This window comes from Zingiber officinale, chromosome 6A (genome assembly GCF_018446385.1).
Source record: "Zingiber officinale cultivar Zhangliang chromosome 6A, Zo_v1.1, whole genome shotgun sequence".
In the NCBI taxonomy this organism is placed as follows: domain Eukaryota; kingdom Viridiplantae; phylum Streptophyta; class Magnoliopsida; order Zingiberales; family Zingiberaceae; genus Zingiber; species Zingiber officinale.
In genome coordinates this window covers 115274829-115300073 of record NC_055997.1, presented here as the reverse complement: position 1 = coordinate 115300073, position 25245 = coordinate 115274829, and the positions used below count along the sequence as shown (strand labels likewise).

Below are 25245 nucleotides of genomic sequence, written 5' to 3'. Positions count from 1 at the left end.
TTGTAGTTAAATGTATAAGGGTTTTGTTTCATTTTTGTCAAAGCTACTCTAATTTGATAATTCATGCAATGTTGGAGTGCAAACTAACTCGTGCTATGATGATCGGATTTATGTGACTTTAAGCATAACTTCCTTAATCTGAGGTGATAATAAAGTTGTTTGCTTCTGTTGTTTACTAGTTTTTCAATTTTCATGTTTTGAAGGGAGCTAGGGTTGTTTTCAATGCAAGCATTGATGTGGGTATAACCTTCTTCGATACAACTGAAGTTTACTGTGCTCGGGTAGGTAGAACTTCTTAGGTTAATTTGGCTCTCTAATTAGTTTGATGGATATTTTGATTTCTTGAACTAATATAATTTTGCTAAAAACAAGGTAATTTTTCTTAGGTTATGGGGGCGGTGAGCTCTGAATTATTACTTGAATGGTAACTAATTAAGTCTTTCTACCGTCTTTAATCTGGCCTAGAAGTTCTCAGCTTTATGATAAACATTGTTTATTTTTGATATACTTCATTTGACAAAGGGTTCTGAATCCCTACTTTGGTTTGAATTGATATTGTAAAACAAATTCATTAAGGAGGGGCAGCAAAAAAAAAACATCTATTGAAGTTGCTGTTGCCACATCTCTAGTTCTGAATCCCTACCAGCTGCATTGGTGTGCCTATAAGCTTGTTCCTGCTATAATTTCGTGAAACTTGACAAAGTTAACATTATCACTAATATTCCTATTGTCGATTATTTATGGGACGGGATTATGGGGAAATGAAGGTAACTGCCTTTAACTTTCCTTCAATGTGCAAGGAAGTAATTCTATCCCTTCATAGATCTAACTTAACTTAGGTTTTGATTCATACCACGGAACTTGGTTTAGGGCACATTTATGGCCTTAGGGATGCTGTTGCACAAGTCCTTGTCAAAGTTGTTGGTGTCTCAAACTACAATGGTTGGTTTTTGACTTTGGCTACAAGATGCTTATGCCCGAGAGATGCTTATGGTCAACTCAAGAAAGGGGAAATTCCATTTGCTTCTAACAAAGTTATTACAATTTACTATAAAGACCTCTAGAGCAAAACGCCGTAAGGGCTAAATGTGATGAATTGGTGGGCAACTCATTTAAGGAGGTCGGATCCTCTGGTCCGTATTTAGGGATCAAGGGATGATCCACTTATATGCTTTGGTGGAAATTGATGGTCTCCACCTAATTTATAGGTGGGGTCATCAATCCTGTCATGCCCCAGAGGAGTCCCTACCAAAAAATTTCGACAGCATCTCCCCTGTACGGTGACAATCTGAGACATATATACATACAAAATACATCAGCCACATACAGCTGGAATATACAAACAATAGAAACAAAATAACCACGTAATTTAATATACTCAGCCTACCCGGCTGAACCACAATGAAGTAAATACACAACCACGCAGTATAATAACATCCCACACGGCTGAAAGTAAACGCAGCGGAAAACCATAAAAGAATACGAATGTAAAACCAATAATGGCACTAACAAAAATACCTGTCATCACAGACTTGACCCAAAATTCACATCGACTTATTGAAAAGCAATATACAAAAAATCAATATACCACCCCAAACGATAACAAAACCAAAACGAAAACTATCCTCGAGTGTGACGTGGGGTTGGCAGCCAGGACTCTCCAAGGATCCATGACTCATCTACCTATTACCTGGCGAAAGAAAACCAATTTGCGAGGTGGTGAGTATTGAAACTCAGCGGGTAAGGAAAGATAGTGCATGAGTATAATAAACAAATAGAGAATGAGCCAAAAGTATACAGTCTCAAAAGAGGAATAGCAGATACTAAAACAGAATCATAATAAATGCTCATACCTGAAACCATATCCTAGGCTAGTAAGAGAAGGTCAGAAGTAGTACTAATCTACTACGGTACTGCTCATAACTACAGAGGAAATATGTAAGGTATATACAGACTTCAAATAAGTAAACTAAGGACTAAACACCTACAACGAGGGTACATCTCAACATAAGCAAGCATAGGAGCATAAGTGAGGAACAACAGTAAGTAAGCAATAACAGCATATATATAAACAGCAGCAGCCAAAGCAAGTATAATAAACAACAGCGTATGCATGGATGGTTACTCCTGCCCACCTCTATACACCATGACCCATGTATGGTTGAGAGGTCGGGTTAGTGACAGACTGTACACCACTCCAGTTACCACTCTCACGAGTGGCCGAGGGGACAGTTGCATAGTAGCTAACTAGCTACATCTGCGACGGGGGGTCCCTGTTGCTCGTAACTCCAGCTACCACTACCCATGAGTGGCCGAGTGCGGCATGACAGGACAAGCGACATCAACTCTAGCTACCACTCTCTCGAGTTGCCAAGGGTGCGGCCCTGGTCAACGACTCTCTCGACCGCAAGGGAGACTTGGTCATTGACATGCATGCCATGACATGGTGCGCCAAATGCAACAATCATCATACAAATATAAGCAAAAATTAGGTATGCTACATGAAGCCAGCATGCTCAATATGATACATAATAAACAACAGTCAAAGCATACAAACATGGTATCTAGTATCTGCTATTGATCATGGACAACAACAAGAGACTGTATAGATATGGAAACGAATTTCTTAAAGATCGCATGGAAGTATCAAGCACAGGAAAATAAGAGTGGAGTCAAGGTAAAAATAATTTCTTATCCAAAATAGTTTATGCGCCAAAGTTAAAAGTAAAGTGCCAAGATAACTCCCACTTGTCGATCGTCTCAAACTATCTCCACTTCGGAACACTTGGCTCGTAGCAGTGTCCTGCAACAAATCATATGATTACAACCAAAACCCCTCATACCTCAACTTGTTACCTAAACCCAATTTAATCAGAAAACCCTAATTGAACCAAGCCATTATATCATCTGCAACACGCCATGAATCAACCCTACATAATTCATGCAAATAACCACTCACGACTAATCGTGTAACATAACTAATCAACTAACATGGATAATGAATTAATCAAGTAAATATCCAAATAAGTCCTCCATAAATCTACAAATCTATCCAATGAAACAAAGCAAAGCATTGATTCCATTTGATATCAATTCATTTCTACCCATTCATGTCTAGAACTTCATTGCAAACTTGAAGAAATAACAACAACATGTGAAGTCGATTCAAAACCTCTTCTTAGGATTTCAACACAAGGCAAAACAGAATTCACTTCCTGAAGTTTCAATCACCAAACCCTATTCAAAAATTGCAAAATCGACAGGGAGAAGCAAAAACATCCTAATCAAGACTTAATCCCCAACAACCAATCCAAAACTATAAGGGAGGTAAGAATGCAATATCATCAAATCCTGCAGAAGCCTTCACGTTCTAAATCTGGAAGCCTAAACTATCAAGAAGAAGGACAAAACACAAAACTATCCTTAACGTCCCAAAAACTCTTGCAGAAATTCATCAACATCACCAACCGAAGCAAGAATATCCTAGAAAGAAATCGAATCACCTCACGTTCAACCAATCAACATCACAATGTGTAAAATACCGGAAAAATGGCGAATAATGATAAGGGAATTTTCCGGAATTTTTTGGAAATTTTTCGGGAAATTTTCAGAGCTCGTATGGACGAGTTAACAGGGATAAAAACGGGGTCCGAAAAAGCCTGTTTAGGCTACGCATTTATGTGAGGAAAAGTTTATTTTCTTTTCCTTTTCTAATTCTTTTTCTTTTATTCTTTTTCTGATTTCTTTTTCGTTTTTCATCTCCTTGCGTTTTCTTCTCTCCCGAGTTTCCCCGACGCCATGCCCTAACTGCTCTTCCTCAAACCGACGCCGTCGCCGCCAAGGTCCCTCCTCATCCCCGAGTACAAGCCCCGATCCTCTTCTCTTCTCCCTCGTGCGCACGCCCGCACCCTCTGCTGCCAGCGACGAGAGCCGATTCCTCTCATCTGGCCGATGCGACGCCGCGCGCCCCTCTTCTTCCCTGCCGACGCTGTGATTTTCCCGACGCCACTCCTCTTCCTCTCCTCTCTGCACCGAGCCACCGGCCATCTTCTCTTCAGCCTTTCTTCTTCGCTGAGCACTGCACCGCCGACGCAGATCTTGTTTTCTTCCACGGCTGTCCACCGAATTTAGGAGAGGAGACCTAGTTCAGATTTGTCTCCACCGGATCGCCAGCGACGCCATATCCTCACAGCGACGCCCCATCCTCACTGCCGGCCTCCCCTGTGCTCTAGCGCCGGCACTGATTTCCTTCTTCTGGTGCGATTTGGGAGCACAACAGTCGTGCCCTAGCGCCTGTGCCGTAGCCGCTTAGCACCGCCCGACACCTCCTGGCACAGCCGAGCCCTCTCCCGATCTCCCATACTTTGTGCCCTAGCAGTGGTTGAAGTGGTAAGGGAGATTATTTTACTGCTGGATTTCAGTTGTGATTGTGCATCTCATCTCAGTATTGTGATGATTGGGTGTGGGATTGCTAATTTAGAGTTTATGGTTTGGTTGGGCAGTAATTTCTCTTAGTGTTGACCACTGTTATCGACAGGAGGATGTTTCGGTCGCGAGGCAACTGTAGAGTCCTCAGATTTGGGAGGGACAGTGATTTCATCTACGCTGGCAGAGAGTTATACCAGCTATACCTCATTGGTGGAGCCATCAATTCTGGTGAGTGGTTAGCATTGATAAATGTGTAGTCTAATCTAATGGATTATAGACTTAGTTTATGTGTTCTTGGATTAAATTGATGTGAAGGATTTGAGTTGGATGCGATCTCTTGGACTTATTGAGGACGGTTGATACGACATGCGTATGAAGGCGGGTACCTCTTGACTTATCTTTTATGATATTGTCATTGGATATGCATAGTATTTTATAACTACATGCAATGAACATGTTTGCCTTTGGTATGTCACTGTTTGATATCCATAGCATGTTAGGTTTGTCACCTGTGATGTATCCGTGCTTATATCTCGTGATTTGTTGCCATGATTATCTTGTTACCATGAGTATCTTAGTTTCTAGAGTGACATACCATGCTTACTGAGGTTAGGACTAGGATTTGGATTGTTGTTTCTGGCCTATATATCTAGATTATCTGATACTTAGGTTTTTGTGCCATTTCAGATTTGTGTACCTCTATTTGTATATCATATATGATTCGGGTGTTTAGACCCTGATTCTTTGATCTGTGTATATTGTTGGTACATATGCTATGGAAGAGGGATATGATTTAGGTCTAGGTTGTTATACCTTAGAGGATTTGTATACCCTAGATCCGTGGATTTGGCTTACTGATATCGTGGTACCCATATTATGTATATATGGATTTTTCTATGTTGATCAAGATATTCCATACTTATTATGTTCGGGACATAGAGTTTTGATATTCTATCCGATCTTACATTAGATCTTGTATGACAACTTTTATAGTACCCATTTTGTATGTATGGATATGGTTATGTTGATCGCTATGCATAGTGACATGCATCATGATTGCATCTTTGGCGATTGTCGGCTCCACTATGGTTGAGCCCATCGCCAATGTACCGCACACACCCCACTCATGGTTTAGTGGTATATCGACAGTGTGTGGCGGTTCTGCCCGCTGGTCCGAGGACTCGCTGGTAGCCGCAGACTGCTCTCACCGGCATTTAGTGTAGCAACAGAGTAGCCGCAGACGGTGGACTCGCTTGGCTCCGCTGGTCGTGTGACTCAGCAGGCAGAGATACCTCCCGTCATCGCACCGGAGTTGAGAGCATTGAGCTCCCCATTTATGATTTGGGGTCACAGGACGGGAGTACTCCGACAACATCCCGTCCACTCGGTCACTCATCGAGTAGTGACGACAGAGTGCACTGTTGTCACAGCCCTACCCACTCGGTCTCACCATTTGTGTGTGAGATGATCGACCGGTGACCAAGACGCATCATTAGCATCATATGCATTGATGCATTTATATTTTATGATTGTGTTTGCTGTATTTGCTGCATTTGGTTGGATACATACTTTGACCGCATACGTGATTATTGACACTTTTTGACGACCCTTTGTCGGATAGAGTTCCCGTGAGTACATGCTTCCTCGCCACCTTTCGCTTGAGTATTCCTATATATGATTAGAAGTCGATTCCATGTTTGTTGTTAGATATATCTTACTACTCATGTCCATTGGTATTCAGAGTTGTTGAACTCACCCCGCTGATACTATCTTTTCGTGTACCAGTTGGTTTTGGTGTCGCTGGAGTATCCTCTCTGGTCCCCACGCCACATCGTGAGGACTTATCGGTTTCACGTATGTTTTGTTTGTTTTATGAATCAGTTTGTTTAGCTCTGTACTCTGGTTTTATTTTTGGAGTGTTGACGTTGTTATGTGGTATTTTGTATTTATGTTATTGGTTGTGTAAGTCTAGCCGGCTAGCAGTTTTGTGTTTTGATTTTGGTACAGCCGAGTGGGCTGCTTTATTTTTAACTGCGTGGTTGTGTCAGCCAGAGGCTGAATTTGATATTAACTGCGTGGTGTTTGTTTTCTTTTATTGTTATTATTCCAGCCGCATGTGGCTGAGGTATATAGTGCTTGTACAAAAGTTTCAGATTGTCCGCCGTACAGGGGAGATGCTGCCGAAATTTCTTCGGACAGAGACTCCTCTGGGGCGTGACAATTTTGTGGTATCAGAGCAGGTATACGATACTTGCTATGTGTTTTGGATTTTTGAGGTTTATCTGATACCAATTTATTTGGTATCAGAGATCGGCTTACGAGTTTTATTTCTCGTGTTTCGAATTTCGTGTTTTGATTTTCTCGATGTGACTTTTCGGGACTTGGCAGCAGCAGGACATCTCCAAGCTATAGGAGGTATGTTGGTATATGATATCCTACCTTTTTGATTAGTTTATGCACCGTTGACTATTACAGTTTATGACATGTATTAGCACTTTTTACTAGTACCTGTCTAGTTTAGATAGCATATATTTTATGTATTAGGTAAAACCCTGATGATGGTCGACCTTGATAGAGATTAAGGGTTTCAGTTTCTGATGATTTATTATATAATACACCAGTAGTATTTAGCTTCTGTTATTACTAGTTGGTTAGCAGATTGAGGCACATACCAGCCTTTGCTTGTAGTAGCTCGGTAGTGGATAAAGTCTATATCATTATGTTGACCTAGCCAGTAGTATAACATGTTATCTTAGTTAATTTCATCCGTAGATAATTGATTTATTCTTGTTAGATCGGTCAGTAGGAGATAGATTGATGTTTGTTGACTTGGGTAGTCGTGATCGATTTACCTTAGATGCTTGTAGAAGCTTTATTTATTCTTGATTGGTTAGTAGATGACCGATTAGTTTTGTTGACCCGAACAGTAGGGGATTGACCTACTTTACTTCTAGATGTTTGAATCTTGAGTTGTTGTGCTTAGTTGGATATCTTGAGCACATCGAGTATCTAGCTTATACTGACGTGGGAAAGGATTGAATTAGCCATATACTATTGATGATTTGGTCAGTTGATAGAGGATCGATATATCCTATTCTATGGGTACAGTAATTTTAGACTGTATGTACCTAATTGGATAACTTAGAAGATGGCATAGGGTTTGTGTGATAGATTGGATTAAATATGCTGATTATGCATATCTATGAAGTGTACATATGATTGTTATAAGTTGAAGGAGTTCTATGATGGATAATTCATTTGTGGATAGTGAGGATATTTCCATCTAGATATGGTTATTGTAGGTTTCTTGTGGATTATAGCTATTTAGTTAGCTGTACGTGCCTGATTGACATATTGGAGGTGTCTTATCGATTTAAATCTGTGTCGTGATATGTGCACATGGGTGTGAATTCCATGTTGGAAGTATCTTGTCGACTACATCGGTGTTGTGATATGTACATCTGTGTTTGGTGTGGTATCTGAGGTATCTTGTTGATTACTGGAAGTATATGTTGATTATATTCTTGGCATATGTGTATATTTGTCATGTGAGTGTTGTTTGAGGGGTCTTGTTAATTTTACCTATGATGATATATGCACACGAGTTCGGTATACATTGTTGGAGGTATCACGGTGATTTATACCTATGATGTGAGTATTTTTGGTGTGAACCAATTGGAGGATTATGTCGATCATACATATGTGGTGTGTGCATGTATGTCAGATGTATGGTTGGTAGCATCATGATGATTCTACCTATGTTAAATGTAGAATATTAAAGGTCTACATTATGATATTGGTTGTTTTACCCTGTCAACTAATTCTCTCATTAGTGGGTGACCGACCCACTAGGAGGACGATAGAGTTGAATATGGATTTGATTTTCTTACTGGATGGTTATACCCTAGGCTACCCACAGTGATCTGTGGTAGAGAGATCTCGTGCAGTCTCTAGCTAGATAGTTAGGTGCCTTGGACACTTATGTATTGTTGGTGGTGGAGCGTTGCTCCCACACATGTTATGGATTGTCTGTGGTGGAGCGTTACTCCCACCTATTGCGGATTGCTTATAGCGGAGCATTGCTCCCATATCTATTGCAGATACATTTTCGGATTATTTGTGGTGGAGCGTTGCTCCCACATATGGAGGATTTCTTGTGGTAGAGCGTTACTCCCACATTTGTGGTATTTCGTGTGATGGAGCGTTGCTCTCACACTAGAGGATCTTTTCTTTGGTGATTATATATCGTTGGTGATTAGATCTATTTATTGTGGTGGATCTTATGGTTAGGAATGTCTGTGATACGGACATTATGTGTCTTGGTTTTACCATTAGTGCTTGCGGTGCCTTAGATGTTATCCTAGACTCGATGATATGGGTATTCCTAGGATGTTTAGATTGGTTTCCATTGTCTTTGTTGACGATGTTGTGATCTATTTCGGATCCGCGGTGAGTCACGCACGCCATTTTGCATAGTTCTGGAGATGTTTCGACGAGAACATCTATATGCGAAGTTCAGTAGTGCGTTTTGAGATTGTCTTCTGTGAGATTTTTAGGACACATGATGACCAGTAGGAGTATACTGTGGTTCCACAGGAGATCGAGTTTGTTTCCGTTGGGAGTAGACGGAGTCTATGGAAGAGGCTCGCAACTTCCCTTGTTTGGCCGATATTTACGGAGATACGTTGAGGGTTTCTCACGGATTACTATGCTACTTACACGCCTGACCAGGAAAGGCGTGAAGTTCACTTGGACTGAGGATTGCAAGACAAGCTTCTAGGAGCTGAAGTGGAGACCAGTGTCGGCTCCGATTTTGGTTTTTCCTTTTTGAGAGGACGGATTCGTGCTTTATACCGACGCATCTCTACAGGATTTGGCGCTGTTCTGATGCAGCACGACACGATAGTCTTCTATGTTTCTCGGTGATTGAAGGAGTATGAGAAGAACTACCCTGTACATGATCTGGAGCTAGTCGCCATTATTTTTGCCATGAAGATTTGACGACATTATTTATATGGCGTTACATTTGAGATTCTCATTGACCATAAGAGTCTCAAATATCTGGTTACTTAGAAGGAACTTAATCTCCGATAGAGGGGATGGATGGAGTTCCTGAAGGATTATGATTGTACCATGAGCTATCACCCGGGGAGAGCTAATGGGGTTGCAGATGCACTTAGCCGGAAGTCTAGAGGGACTTTGGCTTGCCATCAAGTTGTGGTTACGGACTTGATTCAGGGATTCTCCGAATTGGGCCTTGAGGAGCAGGGACCGACAGAGCAGGGTATTCTTGTTACCATGATTGCTCAGTCGTCGATCAGGGTGAGGATCCGATAGGGTTGGTGAACAACATTTGCAATTTATAGGCAGCCGATAGCTTCTGGGCAGCAGACCGAGTTCACACGAGACGAGGAGGGTATTATATACTGCCGAGGCAGGTTATGCGTACCTCAGTCTCATCCGGTCTTACAGGAGCTACTTCAGGAGGCTCATCGCTTTCGATTTGTGGTCCACCCAGGCGGGACCCGCATGCATCGAGATTTGAGGCGTTCCTACTAGCGGAACGGTACGAAGAAAGACATCGCGGAATTTGTAGCTAGATGTCTTGTTTGTCAGCAGGTGAAGTATGAGCACCAGAGACCTGCTGGTTTAATTCAGCAGATTCCTATTTCTGAGTGGAAATGGGAACTTATTACCATGGACTTTGTGGTGGGTTTGCCGAGGACACGACAAGGGCATGACGCGATTTGGGTAGTCGTTAATCGATTAACCAAATCTGCACACTCTTTAGCGATCCGGAAGATTGATTCTCTGGATCGATAGGCAGATCTGCATTGCCGAGAGATCATCGGATTACATGGTGTTCCTTTGAGTATTATTTTGGATAGAGACCCCCGGTTCACGACTCGTTTCTGTCAGAGTCTGCAGCCGGTGGTAGGTTTTGTGGGACACCCACCCTCTGGGAGGAGGTTGGGGAGGCCCAGTTGTTGGGACCTCATAGAGCTCAGTATGAGGTAGAGTTGGTCCGTATTATCAGACGGAGGATGTTAGAGGCGCAGGATCGCCAGAAGTGTTATGCTGATCAGAGACGCAGACCTCTAGCGTTCTCTATTGGCGACCATGTATTTCTGCGAGTTCCACCCACGAAAGGGGTGAAGAGATTTGACCTCAAAGGTAAGCCAGCTCCGCGATACATTGGTCCTTTTCAGATCTTGGAGAGGATTGGAGCGGTAGCTTACTGGTTAGCACTACCACCATCCTTGGTAGGCGTGTACGATGTGTTCTACGTGTCTATGTTAAGCAGATACCTACTCGACCCGACACGTGCACTGACAGATATCTCGGTTCTGTTTAGCTCGACATCACTTATGAGGAGATTCCGGTACGGATACTGGACCGGAAAGAGCGTCAGGTGTGGAATAAGACTATACGGCTGGTTGATGTCGGATGACAGCATCATATAGACGAAGAGGCAACTTGGGAGCTCGAGGATATTATGCGAGCACGATACCTCATCTTTTCACTTGAGGTGTGTGATATTATTTACCGTTCAGCATTTATACTCTTTACCTGTTGTTAGTATTTGCTGATGGTAGATAACGAAATTTGGGGACCAAATTTTTATTAGTGGGGGAGAATGTAAAATACCGGAAAAATGGCGAATAATGATAAGGGAATTTTCCGGAATTTTTTGGAAATTTTTCGGGAATTTTTCAGAGCTCGTATGGACGAGTTAACGGGGATAAAAACGGGGTCCGGAAAAGCCTGTTTAGGCTACGCATTTATGTGAGGAAAAGTTTATTTTCTTTTCCTTTTCTAATTCTTTTTCTTTTATTCTTTTTCTGATTTCTTTTTCGTTTTTTAATCTCCTTGCGTTTTCTTCTCTCCCGAGTTTCCCCGACGCCATGCCCTAACTGCTCTTCCTCAAACCGACGCCGTCGCCGCCAAGGTCCCTCCTCATCCCCGAGTACAAGCCCCGATCCTCTTCTCTTCTCCCTCGTGCGCACGCCCGCACCCTCTGCTGCCAGCGACGAGAGCCGATTCCTCTCATCTGGCCGATGCGACGCCGCTCTTCCTCTCCTCTCTGCACCGAGCCACCGGCCATCTTCTCTTCAGCCTTTCTTCTTCGCTGAGCACTGCACCGCCGACGCAGATCTTGTTTTCTTCCACGGCTGTCCACCGAATTTAGGAGAGGAGACCTAGTTCAGATTTGTCTCCACCGGATCGCCAGCGACGCCATATCCTCACAGCGACGCCCCATCCTCACTGCCGGCCTCCCCTGTGCTCTAGCGCCGGCACTGATTTCCTTCTTCTGGTGCGATTTGGGAGCACAACAGTCGTGCCCTAGCGCCTGTGCCGTAGCCGCTTAGCACCGCCCGACACCTCCTGGCACAGCCGAGCCCTCTCCCGATCTCCCATACTTTGTGCCCTAGCAGTGGTTGAAGTGGTAAGGGAGATTATTTTACTGCTGGATTTCAGTTGTGATTGTGCATCTCATCTCAGTATTGTGATGATTGGGTGTGGGATTGCTAATTTAGAGTTTATGGTTTGGTTGGGCAGTAATTTCTCTTAGTGTTGACCACTGTTATCGACAGGAGGATGTTTCGGTCGCGAGGCAACTGTAGAGTCCTCAGATTTGGGAGGGACAGTGATTTCATCTACGCTGGCAGAGAGTTATACCAGCTATACCTCATTGGTGGAGCCATCAATTCTGGTGAGTGGTTAGCATTGATAAATGTGTAGTCTAATCTAATGGATTATAGACTTAGTTTATGTGTTCTTGGATTAAATTGATGTGAAGGATTTGAGTTGGATGCGATCTCTTGGACTTATTGAGGACGGTTGATACGACATGCGTATGAAGGTGGGTACCTCTTGACTTATCTTTTATGATATTGTCATTGGATATGCATAGTATTTTATAACTGCATGCAATGAACATGTTTGCCTTTGGTATGTCACTGTTTGATATCCATAGCATGTTAGGTTTGTCACCTGTGATGTATCTGTGCTTATATCTCGTGATTTGTTGCCATGATTATCTTGTTACCATGAGTATCTTAGTTTCTAGAGTGACATACCATGCTTACTGAGGTTAGGACTAGGATTTGGATTGTTGTTTCTGGCCTGTGTATCTAGATTATCTGATACTTAGGTTTTAGTGCCATATCAGATTTGTGTACCTCTATTTGTATATCATATATGATTCGGGTGTTTAGACCCTGATTCTTTGATCTGTGTATATTGTTGGTACATATGCTATGGAAGAGGGATATGATTTGGGTCTAGGTTGTTATACCTTAGAGGATTTGTATACCCTAGATCTGTGGATTTGGCTTACTGATACTGTGGTACCCATATTATGTATATATGGATTTTTCTATGTTGATCAGGATATTCCATACTTATTATGTTCAGGACATAGGATTTTTGATATTCTATCTGACCTGTGTACTCTAGATCTTGGTATGTGACCATCGCTTTTACAGTACCCATTTTGTATGTATGGATATGATTATGTTGATCAGTTTTTTTTATGCATAGTGACATGCATCATGATTGCATGCTGTGCGATTGTCGGCTCGACTATGGTTGAGCCCATCGCCAGTTACATGTACTGCACACACCCCCACTCATGGTTTAGTGGTATATCGGCAGGTGTGTGGCGGTTACTGTTTGCTCCGCTGGTCGAGGACTCGCGGTAGCCGGCAGACAGCTTTGTTTGCTCACCGGCATTTAGCGTAGCGTAATAGCCGTGACGTGGACTCGCTTTGGCTCCGCTGGTCGTGACTCGGTGGTGGTAGCCGGCAGAGATACCTCCCGTCATCGTATCGGGAGTTGAGAGCATTGAGCTCCCCATTTATGATTTGGGGTCACAGGACGGGAGTACTGAGGATCCCGTCCACTCGGTCACTCATCGGAGTAGTGACGGCAGAGTGCACGTTGTCACACCCTACCCACTCGGTCTCACCATTTGTGTGAGATGGCTGACGGGTGACCAGGACGCATCATTAGCATCATATGCATTGATGGATTTATATTTTATGATTGTGTTTGCTGCATTTTGCTGCATTTGGTTGGATACATACTTTTGACCGCATACGTGATTATTGACACTTCGGTTTGTGACCCTTTTATGCGGATAGGAGTTCCTTGTGAGTCACTTTCTCGCCACCTTTCGGTTTTGAGTATTCCTATATGATTAGGAAGTCGTATTCCATGTTTGTCATTAGATATATCTTACTACTCATGTCCATTGGTATTCACTGAGTTGTTGAACTCACCCCGCTGATACTATCTTCTGGTACCAGTTGGTTTTGGTGTCGCTTGAGTATCCTGTCTGCTGGTCCCCACGTCACATCAGAGGACTTATCGGTTTCACGTATGTTTTGTTTGTTTTATGTATCAGTTTGTTTAGCTCTGTACTCTGGTTTTATTTTTGGAGTGTTGACGTTGTTATGTGGTATTTTGTATTTATGTTATTGGTTGTGTAAGTCTAGCCGGCTAGCAGTTTTGTGTTTTGGTTTTGTTCAGCCAAGTGGGCTGATGCTTTATATTTAACCGAGGCTGAATTTGATATTAACTGCGTGGTGTTTGTTTTCTTTTATTGTTATTATTCCAGCCGCATGTGGCTGAGGTATATAGTGCTTGTACAAAAGTTTCAGATTGTCCGCCGTACAGGGGAGATGCTGCCGAAATTTCTTCGGACAGAGACTCCTCTTGGGCGTGACACAATGAAACCACGCAATCCACACAGAAAACCCGATTAAACTTCTCTCAACAGAGCAGTAAGTTGAGCAACCCAACAAGGAGAAGGTTGTTGTCGGGCTTAGGGCGGCGTTGATCATGCGCGGCGGCGATGGGTGACACAACAAGGTCGCGAGAAGAAGAGGGATGGTGGCGGCGTCGGGCTTAGGGCACGGGAACAAGGAGAACTCGGCAAAGCTTGTTGTCGGCGGGTTTTGGGGAGAAGGTTCGCGAGAGGGAGGGGGCTCGGGGATGAAGGAGGCGTGGCGCCGTGTGGGAAGCTAGGGCACGAGCAGAGAAGAGAAAAGGAATTTATAAACCTAGGTATATTTGATTAAGCCCTAGATTAGTTTCTCAATCAACTCTCATCTTCAGGTATTCCAAACAGACTTTTTCTCAAGCCCATAAATGCATCCCCTTAAAATACGTCGTGCCTGCTCCGATTAATTCCAGAAAAATTTCTAAAAATTCCTAAAAATTCCAATAAGATTATTTGTCAAATAACCCTATTTTGAATTATTATTTTGTTGTTGTATTTTACAAATTCAACCAATACATGCATAGGAATCATCCTTTGATCCGCAAAAGCGGACCAGAAGTTCTCAGCTGCCATGTAAGGGGATGGTATATGGATTTGGCCCCCGTGAGCGTCGTGATAGTTGAAATAAAAATAAATTAATTTATTTTGATTAATGGTTCAATGTATTTGGATGATGTCAACATTTATTTATTTCAAAATTAATTATCTAATACATTTGTATTAAAAATTAATTATTTTAATTATTTTAAATTTATTTGAAATGTGTGATGATTTCTGGTAAAATATTACATAGATGAGAAATATATATATAATGATAAATTTAAAATGGAATTATATACGAATTTATAACGTATTCAAATTAAAATGAGAAACTGAATTTGTACAAATTTGTATGAATTTGTATTTGAAATTAATTTTATTTGCTCAAATTAAAAATGAATTTATAAATAATTTTCTAATCTATTTTTAAAATTAAAGATGAAATATTTTCGTCCCAAAATTAGCCACGGGGTTTCATGTTTTCTTATATTGCTGGTGTAATGGTCATGAGTCGATTCTTAGAAACTGACGACTTAAGGTTTAACCCACCATGTGTCTAACGCCCGTGAACCTGTATTTATATTTCTTTATATTCGTGAGGTCGACACTAAGAGGGTCTTTAATATAGTGGATTTATATTATTTTTTTAAATGACTACAATAGATTTTAAAGTGATTTATATCAAGTTGTAATGATTTTGACTAATTTGATTTGAATTATTTTAATACATTTTAACTGTTAGTTCCTAGTCATTACGATAATATAATATTAGAATGATATATTTTTTATACGAAAAATACGATGGACTATCTGTTTAACTTTTTTTTAAAAAAAAAACGAAGTGTAACGATTTTGATAATTAAAAGTGTTATTTTGATTTATACCTTAAGAGCAAAGATTTACTTATTAAATATTTAAAACACAAATACAAATAAAAATAAAATAATAGATTATTATTTTTTCTAAAAAGCAATAGTAAATGCATTTCTAACGAGATGTATATATATATTTTTAAAAAAAGACATTTGCACTTGTTATATTTCTAACGAGATATGACAAAACTTGCTATATCATAAAAAATATATGATCTTTTAGGGGCAAAGATTTACTCATTAAATATTTAAAGCTCAAATACAAATATTTTAGATTTAGTCACTAAAATGAGATAAGGTGAATTAAGTTAAACGTTTTAAACCCATGTTAAAAAATTTAAAAACTAAATAAGAATAATAATTAAATTGGGACATAGTTATATTTAATGAACTTGTTTTATATTTACATAGTCGCATAAATTAGTCAAGGAAACATACAAAGTAAACAAATATTATGCATTAATATGATACATCATTTTGAAAATAGTGGCCCTGAAAAGGATAAGCAAAAAATAGGAAACAAAGAGTTTCGACTTTAAAGAACAACAGAAATGATTGATAATGTTGAAAATTAAGAGAAAGATGGATGAGAATGTAGATGGATTATTGGAAATTTGTTTTTTGTAATCAAGTGATCTATTAGAGACATAAACGGCCTATTTTGCTCGATCTAAATTAATTTTTCAGATGAATGATAAATTAATATGTACAATTATTCAAGCTATGAAGGAAAACTATAAGACTCATTAGTTTAGTTTAGCTTGACCGATCATGTGCATAAGCTCATGTACGAGCATATAGCCTCCTTCGTGTTGACTCCGGGATGAGTTGACGGGGGCGCTGGGGAAGAGCGTATTCCCCTTTTCCATCATGTACGAGCATATATAGTCCACATACAATGCATATGCAAACACATGAGCACTGATTGTACGTAGTATGAGTGAAAATTAGTTTTTGTGGGATCAAAGTCAAGGAATTTCTAAAAGGTTGGAAATTTGATGAACCGATATTTGGTATGTAGGATCAAAAGTCCCTCAATTAGTAAACATGTGATCGAGCTCCTCTAGTTGTTGTTTCCCCAATAAAAGTAATCTCGATGGCATTTCGGCCGCTCGATTCCACAAATTGGCTGGAGAATTTCTGCACCTCGACGGCCAACTCATCTCTCCCTCCTTTGAGTTGTGATTATAGGCACTACAAGAAAATTAGTCTATTGTGACATTTTTATAATGACATTTATTTTATAGTGTCGTGATATACACCTTATAAGGACACTTATCTAAAATATTTTTTAAACAATAATAAATATTAAATTAGACCCTTTATCTTGACATTTTTAATAAATGTCAGTATTAATCTATTAATAACAAATTATATAATTAGTTAAACCTAATTACTCGCATTCTCCTTCTCCTTCTCTTTCTCGCACACAATCGTCACACGAAATTCCCCCTTTTCCACACGCAGCACCATTGAATTTGAGCATCGACCTTTCCTTTCTCCTTTTCTGCGACATTTGTCTTTCTTTCCTCCCTCGACCAAGTCCGGGCGCCCCGGTCTAGTCCGGATGCCCAGGGGCCAAAATCAACTTTTGTTGATTTTTGGTTCCGGTCTCTTGCTCTGGTTCCGCTCGCATCGGTTTGGGTCTTCCGCTCTGGCTCCGCTCGCTTGGGTGATTTCGGCCATCCGGAATAGGGCTCACCCGAACCCAACTTCCGGCCTTCTCGAGGAAACTTTCGCTTCAGTTTCTCGTCCCTCGGAATCGTTGCTTGCTTCCTTCTCATCCGCAAGCATACTCTTCCACTGCTTTTTGTCCCTTGGACATCTGCATCTTTTGCTCCTCGAGCAGTCTTCCGCTTCAGCTTCTCATCTCTTAGAAACCCCGCACACTCCCTTCTCGTCCGCCGGTGTACTCTTCCACAGCACCTTGTCCCTCAGATGCACTGAACCGGCCGGCTCTCTCCCGTGTCAACCTTCTCACTAGCTGCGTCTTTCGCTCGACTTCCTGTGCTCCTAAGTTCATGCACGCTTAGACACAGGGTTAAACACAACAAAACCTAACTTCACTTGTTTGATCATATCAAAACTACCTTGGGGTACCAACAAAATCTATTTTGTTTCATGTACTATGAGATTATCTAAAAAACTTAAACAAGTTTGAAAATTAGATTCTTAAATCGAGAGAGATTGATTCTGATTGGACTAGTCAAAGGACAAATCTATTAAAGAGTTTTGGTGTAACGGAAGCATAAATGTGTCACGTTTTTTGAAGATAAGACGGACTATCTTTGGTTTAATTATAAACTAAATTTGTTTGGTTTTAATTAAAATGGATTTGGTTATTAAACTAATCTTGTTTGATCGTAAACCAAACTTAAGGCTATTGATATAGGTTGCAGATTAATGGATGTGGGTTTTCTACTTGCTCCTCTAAGATTAGAGAAGTAAGAAAATCAACTCTCTTTTGATTAAAACCTAATCATTATATTTTATTCTCTCCCTCTCTCCTCACTTTGTCGTCGACCAAACAAAGGAGACAACCTCTTTGTTTCGTTGCTGCCACCTAGCCCCGATGTCAGTAGCACTACTGTTGGGCCTCTCGACCACCACCATCCATCCGATGAGGTTGTGACCCTGCTAGAAGACATCGCAGCCACCCAAAGGGTTGCTTTCCTTGTTGTCCACATGCGCTGGCTGTCGTTGTGTCGCAGACCCTTCTTCCGGTCCCATCCACCTGTTTTCGGCCAAGAGGTCACCGGCAGTAACCTCACACTGACTGGACAACAAAGGTTGCTTCTGGTTCTAGGTGTCATCTCCAGTGTCTCTTTCGCTGGGGTCTCTCTATGTTGGAGCACTAATTCGTCTTTGCATGGAAGGCAAGTATCTTTCCTGAAGGCGGAACTTGTGACTTCCGAAGTGTTGGTGCTAGAAGCACCAGCTAATCGAACTAATCTTTTGATATTCGTAAAGGTTCAAAGTTAAGAATTATTGTGATCTAATAAGGTTACCTAAGTGTGGATACAAGTCCTAGTTGAGGTTAGACAAAGAAGTCTTAGTCAAGTTGATTGGGCAAGAAGTCCTGATCAAGAGAGTTTGGCAACGAAGTTCTGGTGATGTGGACTGGGCAAAAGACTTGACAGATCGAGGATATCAGGCAGAACCCATAAGGGTCGTGAACACCTGGCGGAAGTTTAGGCGGGCCGAGGATCAGACGTCTAGCAGGAAGTCCCGAAGGTCAAAATTGGATGCTGAGCAAAAGTCTCAACTGGTCTAAGGACCAGATGTTTGACAACAGATATATTCTCCTAAGAAGAGTAGGTGAGAACGTGTTCTCTGTTAAGGAAACAGTAGACGTTAGTCTGATCTAAGGTTTCATAGGAAATCTAAAAGTTATAACCAGACAGTCTAAATTGGATTGACCTTATTGCACTATAATTCCATATATTTTTTTTACTAATTTTGTGATGCTAGTATAAGATTTCTACACCAAGGTGGTCCAGGCACCTGGAAGGGATCCAGGTGCTTGGGATAGGATAATGCCTCGACGAATGAAGTCTCATCTTATTAGCGCCATGTTAGTTGTTGAGGCACCTGGAAGAATATAGGTGTCTGGGTTAGAATAGGCTATGATGAGGATGAATTGGGATCAAATCTCTCCTAAAAGAATGTCTTGAGCAGTAGCTTCAACACAACATTGATAACTATCAAATGATCTTTGCTCTACTCCAAACTTTGACTACGACACCAGAACACTGATCCAACAACAAACACCAAAGCTGCTATTCATTTAAAGTTGTCGATAAATTTTGTATTTGCATTCACTTTTAAGTCCAGATTTATTTTGTAATTCTTCTAGCTATTAGTGAATAGGCCAACGAAAATACTCAATGAGTATGAGCATTGGAGTGAAGTCGTCCAAGATTTCGAACAAAGTAAAAGAACATTGTTAAAATTATTTGTTTCAATTCCGTTGCTTTATCTCTTAAGTTTTATGAAAAAGTAAAAAGTGACTCGCGCTATTCACTCCCCCTCTCTCTAGTACATTTTGGATCCTACAATTGTTATTAGAGTGGGGGGTGCTTTGAATTGGTACAACCACCATTAAAGCACTTTATTTTTTTCCTTTTTCGATTTTTTTATTTTTCATAGTTAATCAGAATCAGTGCATTCACCCCTTCTGATAAAGTGTTCATTTTTTGCTCGTGTTTTTCATTTCTCAAAGTTGGTGCAACACTACTCAAGTTAATTATTTTTCTTCTCCCGCACAACTAATCCAAAATCTAATCTTGGTACTTTCCTTGTCATTTTTTAAATCTTTTTTCCAAATGTCCCATCAAGAAGGCTATAGTACCATCTGCCTGCTCTTTTCTCTGGACAGGATTTTGGCTACTGGAATGGTCAGATGGAATACCACCTCAATAGGTAGATGGAAATGTGGATTGTGATCTAGACTAGATTCACACTCTCCACTGAACACGGAGTACTCATCGCCTGTGACAAGTGGGACATACCAACAAGAAAAAAATTCAAGGTCGACGCTAAAGACACACAAACCATACAGTGCGGTTTGACTAAAAAGGGGTTGAATCGAGTTGGACCGTTCACAAGCGCAAAGGATATCTGGCTAAATTTGATCGAGCTTCATAAAGGAACCTCCGATGCTAAGGTATGTAAGAAAGATTTGTTTTTAAATAAATTATATAATATCAAAATGCAGAATAGAGAATCGGCAAGTCATGTACATGCTTAGATCCAAGATCTACTCAATGGACTCCATTCGATCGGACAAAAAGTGGAGAATCGCTATATTATAAGGTACACCCTAAACGTTTTTTTAAGGAATACTTTGTGGGTAACTATGGTAGATGCTTACAAAGTTTCCAAAGATCTTTCCTTAATTAGATTAGATGAATTATTTTATGAATTTGAACTTCATGAACAAACTAAGGCTACTCTAGACGAGAAAGGTATTGTGTAGCTTGCAGGAAAATTCACAAACAGGAAACCGAAGTCCAAGTACCAACATGAACTCGAATCCGAAGATGAATAGGATTCCAAAGACGAAGAGGAGCTCACCTCCAAACTAGTCACCCTAGTTCAAAAGATGCTAAAGAAGAAGAGGATGATCCAATCAAAGGGAAACCAAATGGGTACAAATCAAACCACGAAGCTCAAGTCTGAAGTGACCTACTATGGGTGCAATAAGAAAGGACATTACAAGTTAGAGTGTCTGAACATGAAGCAAAGAAGAAGGAAGATGTTGAAAGCAACATGGTTCGAGTCTTCGGGTGAATCATACGAGGAAGAACAATCGAGGTTTCTGGCACTATCGATGCAAACATAAGTGGCCAAGACCGAATCTGAATATGAAACTAGATTCGAATCCAAAGCTGAGTCCGAGAGAAGTCACAGATTTGTATTCATTTTAGACGATCCAAACAATGAGGTATGCTCTCTTTCAGTCGAAAGATTACTTAAATTAATTAATTATTTGACAAAAAAATTACTTAAATCGAATGTCCGGGTCAAGTCACTCGAAAAGGAGGTAATAACCCTTAAGGAGGAAACTAACCCAAGTTCTTTGACTAACACAAGTTCAAAGTGGAACTTCAACTCAAGTCCAACAACTTGAGGGGAAAAATTCCACATTGAAAACTCAAGTTAGAAAACTTAAGGATTCATTGGAATGATTTATTTTGAGTTCCAAAAATCTTAATATGATTCTTAGAAATTAAAGAGTCATATACAATTGATCAGGACTATGATATAAGGTTAAGTCTCATTTCAAATCTTACTTGTCATTTATGAATCGAAATAGAAACTAAGTCCAAGCATGCGTCTCTAAATCAAACTTGACTAATGAAGTTGGATCAAATCAATATTAGATCACTAAGGGTCAAATTCATTACCTAGATAGATCTTATCGAGGTTATAATCTAGGGGGAATTAATAGAAAACTATTTTTGTTAATAAATAAACTTGCATGCTTGTTTCATTTTTTTTTTGTTTTATGCTTAACTTAGAATGGTTAGATAAGGACTTAGGCTTGATTGAGACTTGCTCAACCTAGTACCAGGGTGGGATGAAATGATAGTATGTTAGACAAGCATGGTTTAGGAGTCAAGTCGGTTAAGACGTACCTTATTTGGTTTAATTAGCTAAGTGGAACCAATCAAAGTTATCTCACCACATCCAAGACTAGTTAGACCAAGGGTTTTCAATATGAAATTTAAATATACAATTTTTTAAAATACTTTGTCTAGAATTAGTCATTACTCTGATACCCAAGAAGGTCTCTCTGTCCGTCATAGCCTGAAAGCTAATTTTTGAAATGTATATTTAACTAACTAATAGTTAAATCTTAATCTAGCTCAAATATCAATCATCCTTAGATTTTAAATTAAATTAATAAAGATAAAATTAATAACTATCTCATAAAATATATAAGATTTCTATTTTAAAATCTAGAAAATGATGAGATGGATTTAGGATAAATTGAGTATTGGATCAAACTGAACTCAAGGGCTTGTGGATGGATGGCCTAAGCGTTGATGCTAGATAGTAGTAGAGCACCATGTACCAACAAGGGCTTGTTTGTGGGACACGCTGTGATGATGAAGACTATTGGCCCACCTTTAAGAAATCCCCGAAGTGTTGCATCTTCGTATACTGGTCCTTTACAACACAATATGTTGGATGAAATTCAAGGAAAATATTATTATCAGTAGTGAATCGAGCGACACTTAATAATTTTTTGGTAATTACAGACACATGTAATATATTAGCCAAGTGTAGTGGTCTGTCCAGGTTAGGAATAGTAGATTTACCAATACTAACAATATGAAGTATCTTACCATCACCAACAACAACAGTTTCAGTACCTTGATATGGAGCGTGAACTTGGAGATTTCCCAGGTCTTCTGTAATATGATCAGTAGCACCAAAGTCAGGATACTAAGAAGGATCCGAAATAGTAGATGGTGCAACCATCAAAGCGGTGGGTGAAGTGGTGTGCTGAAAATTTTGATCAAATCAGCGGAAGTAATTTATTACAGAATGCCCCATTCCATTGAAGATTTGACAATATGGAGTAGAACTATAATTTTTGGCAGCATGACCGAAACGAGAGCAGTAAATGCATCAAAGACAATGATTACCACTATTTCGGGAGCCTCAGTAACCATGATTGTGGGATTGAGTAGGGTTGTGCATAGAAGCCCAATTATAGTGCGACCCATTTGGAGAAGAATCGTATGTGGGCTGCCCAATTTGTTTAGGTCCTCCATTCGTTGAAGGGTGAAGCACCCATAGGAGAGAGATGGAGAATTTTCGGTGCTTGTTTGCCATTGTCGCTCAGAAAGTCAATTGTCACCTCCCAGACTCATGTTGCTGCGGCTGCTGCTGATTGTGAGATTGGCCATGGAGGAGTGTCGGTAACCCTAACCGATACTTGTGGAAGAGGACATTCCCACCCTGTCGTCGTACGACACTATGTTGGGTCGCTTGGTAAGTGCCATGACAAGAGATTCGTACTCTGGTCCCAGGCTGCCAAGCACATAGAAGATGAGGTCATCGTCGGAGATACGTTGTCCAGCAGCAGCTAAGGTATCTACCATTTTTTTAATATTTTGTAGGTATTCTACTATTATGAGCGTCCCTTTCTGCACTCTCTGGAGCTGGGAGTGCAAATGCACAATTCTCGCCGTCAATTGAGAGGCAAATTACTCCTCCAGTGTTGTCCAGAGGTGTCACGACGTCTTGCACAAGTAGCCAATAACTTGGCCTAGTATGGTTTTGGAAACATCGTCATCATCCATGAGAGGAGTCGCTGATCTTGTGTCTCCCAGGCGGTGAAATTTGGATTGATGGAGTAGGCAGTTTGGCCTTTGCCGTCTTTCTCCTTAATAAGTTTAGATAGGCCTATTTCTGTACCATTAAGAAATTGGTAAAGGTGATACCCCCTTAGCACAGGAAGTATCTATGATTTCCACAACACATAGTTGTTCTAGTCGAGCTTTATTGACATGGTTAGGCTAGATAGAAGGGTTTGTTGCTTCACCATAGGAACTTAAATTTGGGAGTTTTCCTTGACTTGCTCTGATACTAAGAAAGAAGATAAAGAAGACTATAAGAGGAAGAAGACAAGGTGAAATGGTTTCTTGATCCGATACAATATTGTGAATAATTTACACAATATTTATATATAGTTTACATAGGATAGAATGATTCTCAATTCCTTAATTGTAGCCTAATTAATATCAGTAAATATTTGATAATATTTACTGTCACCTGTCACCTCCCAGACTCATGTTACTGATAATATTTGATAATATCAGTAAATAAAGAGATGGAGGATTTTCGGTGATTGTTTGCCATTTTCGCTCAAAAAGTCAACTGTCACCTCCCAGACTCATGTTGCTGCGGCTGCTGCTGCTGCTAATTGAGAGATTGGCCTTCAAGGAGTGTCGGTGAGTAACCCTAACCAATACTTGTGGAAGAGGACATTCCCACCATGTCGTCGAACAACACTGTGTTGGGTCGCCTGGTTAGTGCCATGATAAGAGATTCGTACTCTGGTCCCAGGCTGCCAAGCACGTAGAAGATGAGGTCATCGTTGGAGATACGTTGTCTAGCAACAGCTAAGGTATCTACCATTTTTTTAATATTTTGTAGGTATTCTACCATTGTGAGTGCCCCTTTCTGCAATGTCTAGAGCTGGGAGTGCAAATGCATAATTCTCACCTTCAATTGAGAGGCAAATTACTTCTCCAATGTTGTCCAAAGGTGTCGTGACGTCTTGCACAAGTAGCCAATAACTTGGCCTAGTATGGTTTTGGAAACATAGTCTTCAACCATGAGAGGAGTTGCTGATCTTGTGTCTCCCAGGTGGTGAAATTTTGATTGATGGAGTAGGCAATCTCGCCATTGTCGTCTTTCTCCTTAATAAGTTTAGATGGGAAAATTTCTGTACCATTAACAAATTGGTAAAGTTGATGCCCCCTTAGCACAAGAAGTATCTGTGATTTCCACAACACATAGTTTTTCTTGTCGAGCTTTATTGATATGGTTAGGTTAGGGAGAAGGGTTTGTTGTTTCGCCATAGGAACTTAAATTTGGGAGTTTTCCTTGACTTGCTCTGATACTAAGAAAGAAGATGAAGAAGAGTATAAGAGGAAGAAGACAAGGTGAAATGGTTTCTTGATCCGATACAATATTGTGAATAATTTATACAATATTTATATATAGTTTACATCGGAGAGAATGATTCTCAATCCCTTAATTGTAGCCTAATTAATATGAGTAAATATCTGATAATATTTGGAGAATAACCGTATGTAGGCTGCCCAATTTGTTCAGGTCCTCCAGTCGTTGAAGGGTGAAGTACCCATGGGAGAGAGATGGAGGATTTTCGGTGCTTGTTTGCCATTGTCGCTTAGAAAATCAACTGTCACCTCCCGGACTCATGTTGCTGCGACTGCTGCTGCTGTTGATTGAGAGATTGGCCATCGAGGAGTGTCGGTGAGTAACCCTAACCGATACTTGTGGAAGATGAGATTCCACCATGTCGTAGTACGACACTGTGTTGGGACGCCTGGTAAGTGCCATGACAAGAGATTC

The 25245-nt window shown here is 40.5% G+C and overlaps 2 long non-coding RNA genes across 2 annotated transcripts; both read left to right on the top strand.

Moving 5' to 3' along the window:
• The first annotated feature begins 3708 nt into the window (after positions 1-3708).
• On the top strand, positions 3709-4804 carry LOC121994333. Its single transcript, XR_006115684.1, has 3 exons — positions 3709-4389; positions 4538-4656; positions 4744-4804. It is a non-coding gene; the product is annotated as an uncharacterized LOC121994333 (long non-coding RNA).
• Positions 4805-11503: 6699 nt separating this feature from the next.
• LOC121994332 lies at positions 11504-12363 on the top strand. Its single transcript, XR_006115683.1, has 3 exons — positions 11504-11875; positions 12024-12142; positions 12230-12363. It is a non-coding gene; the product is annotated as an uncharacterized LOC121994332 (long non-coding RNA).
• Positions 12364-25245: the final 12882 nt, after the last annotated feature.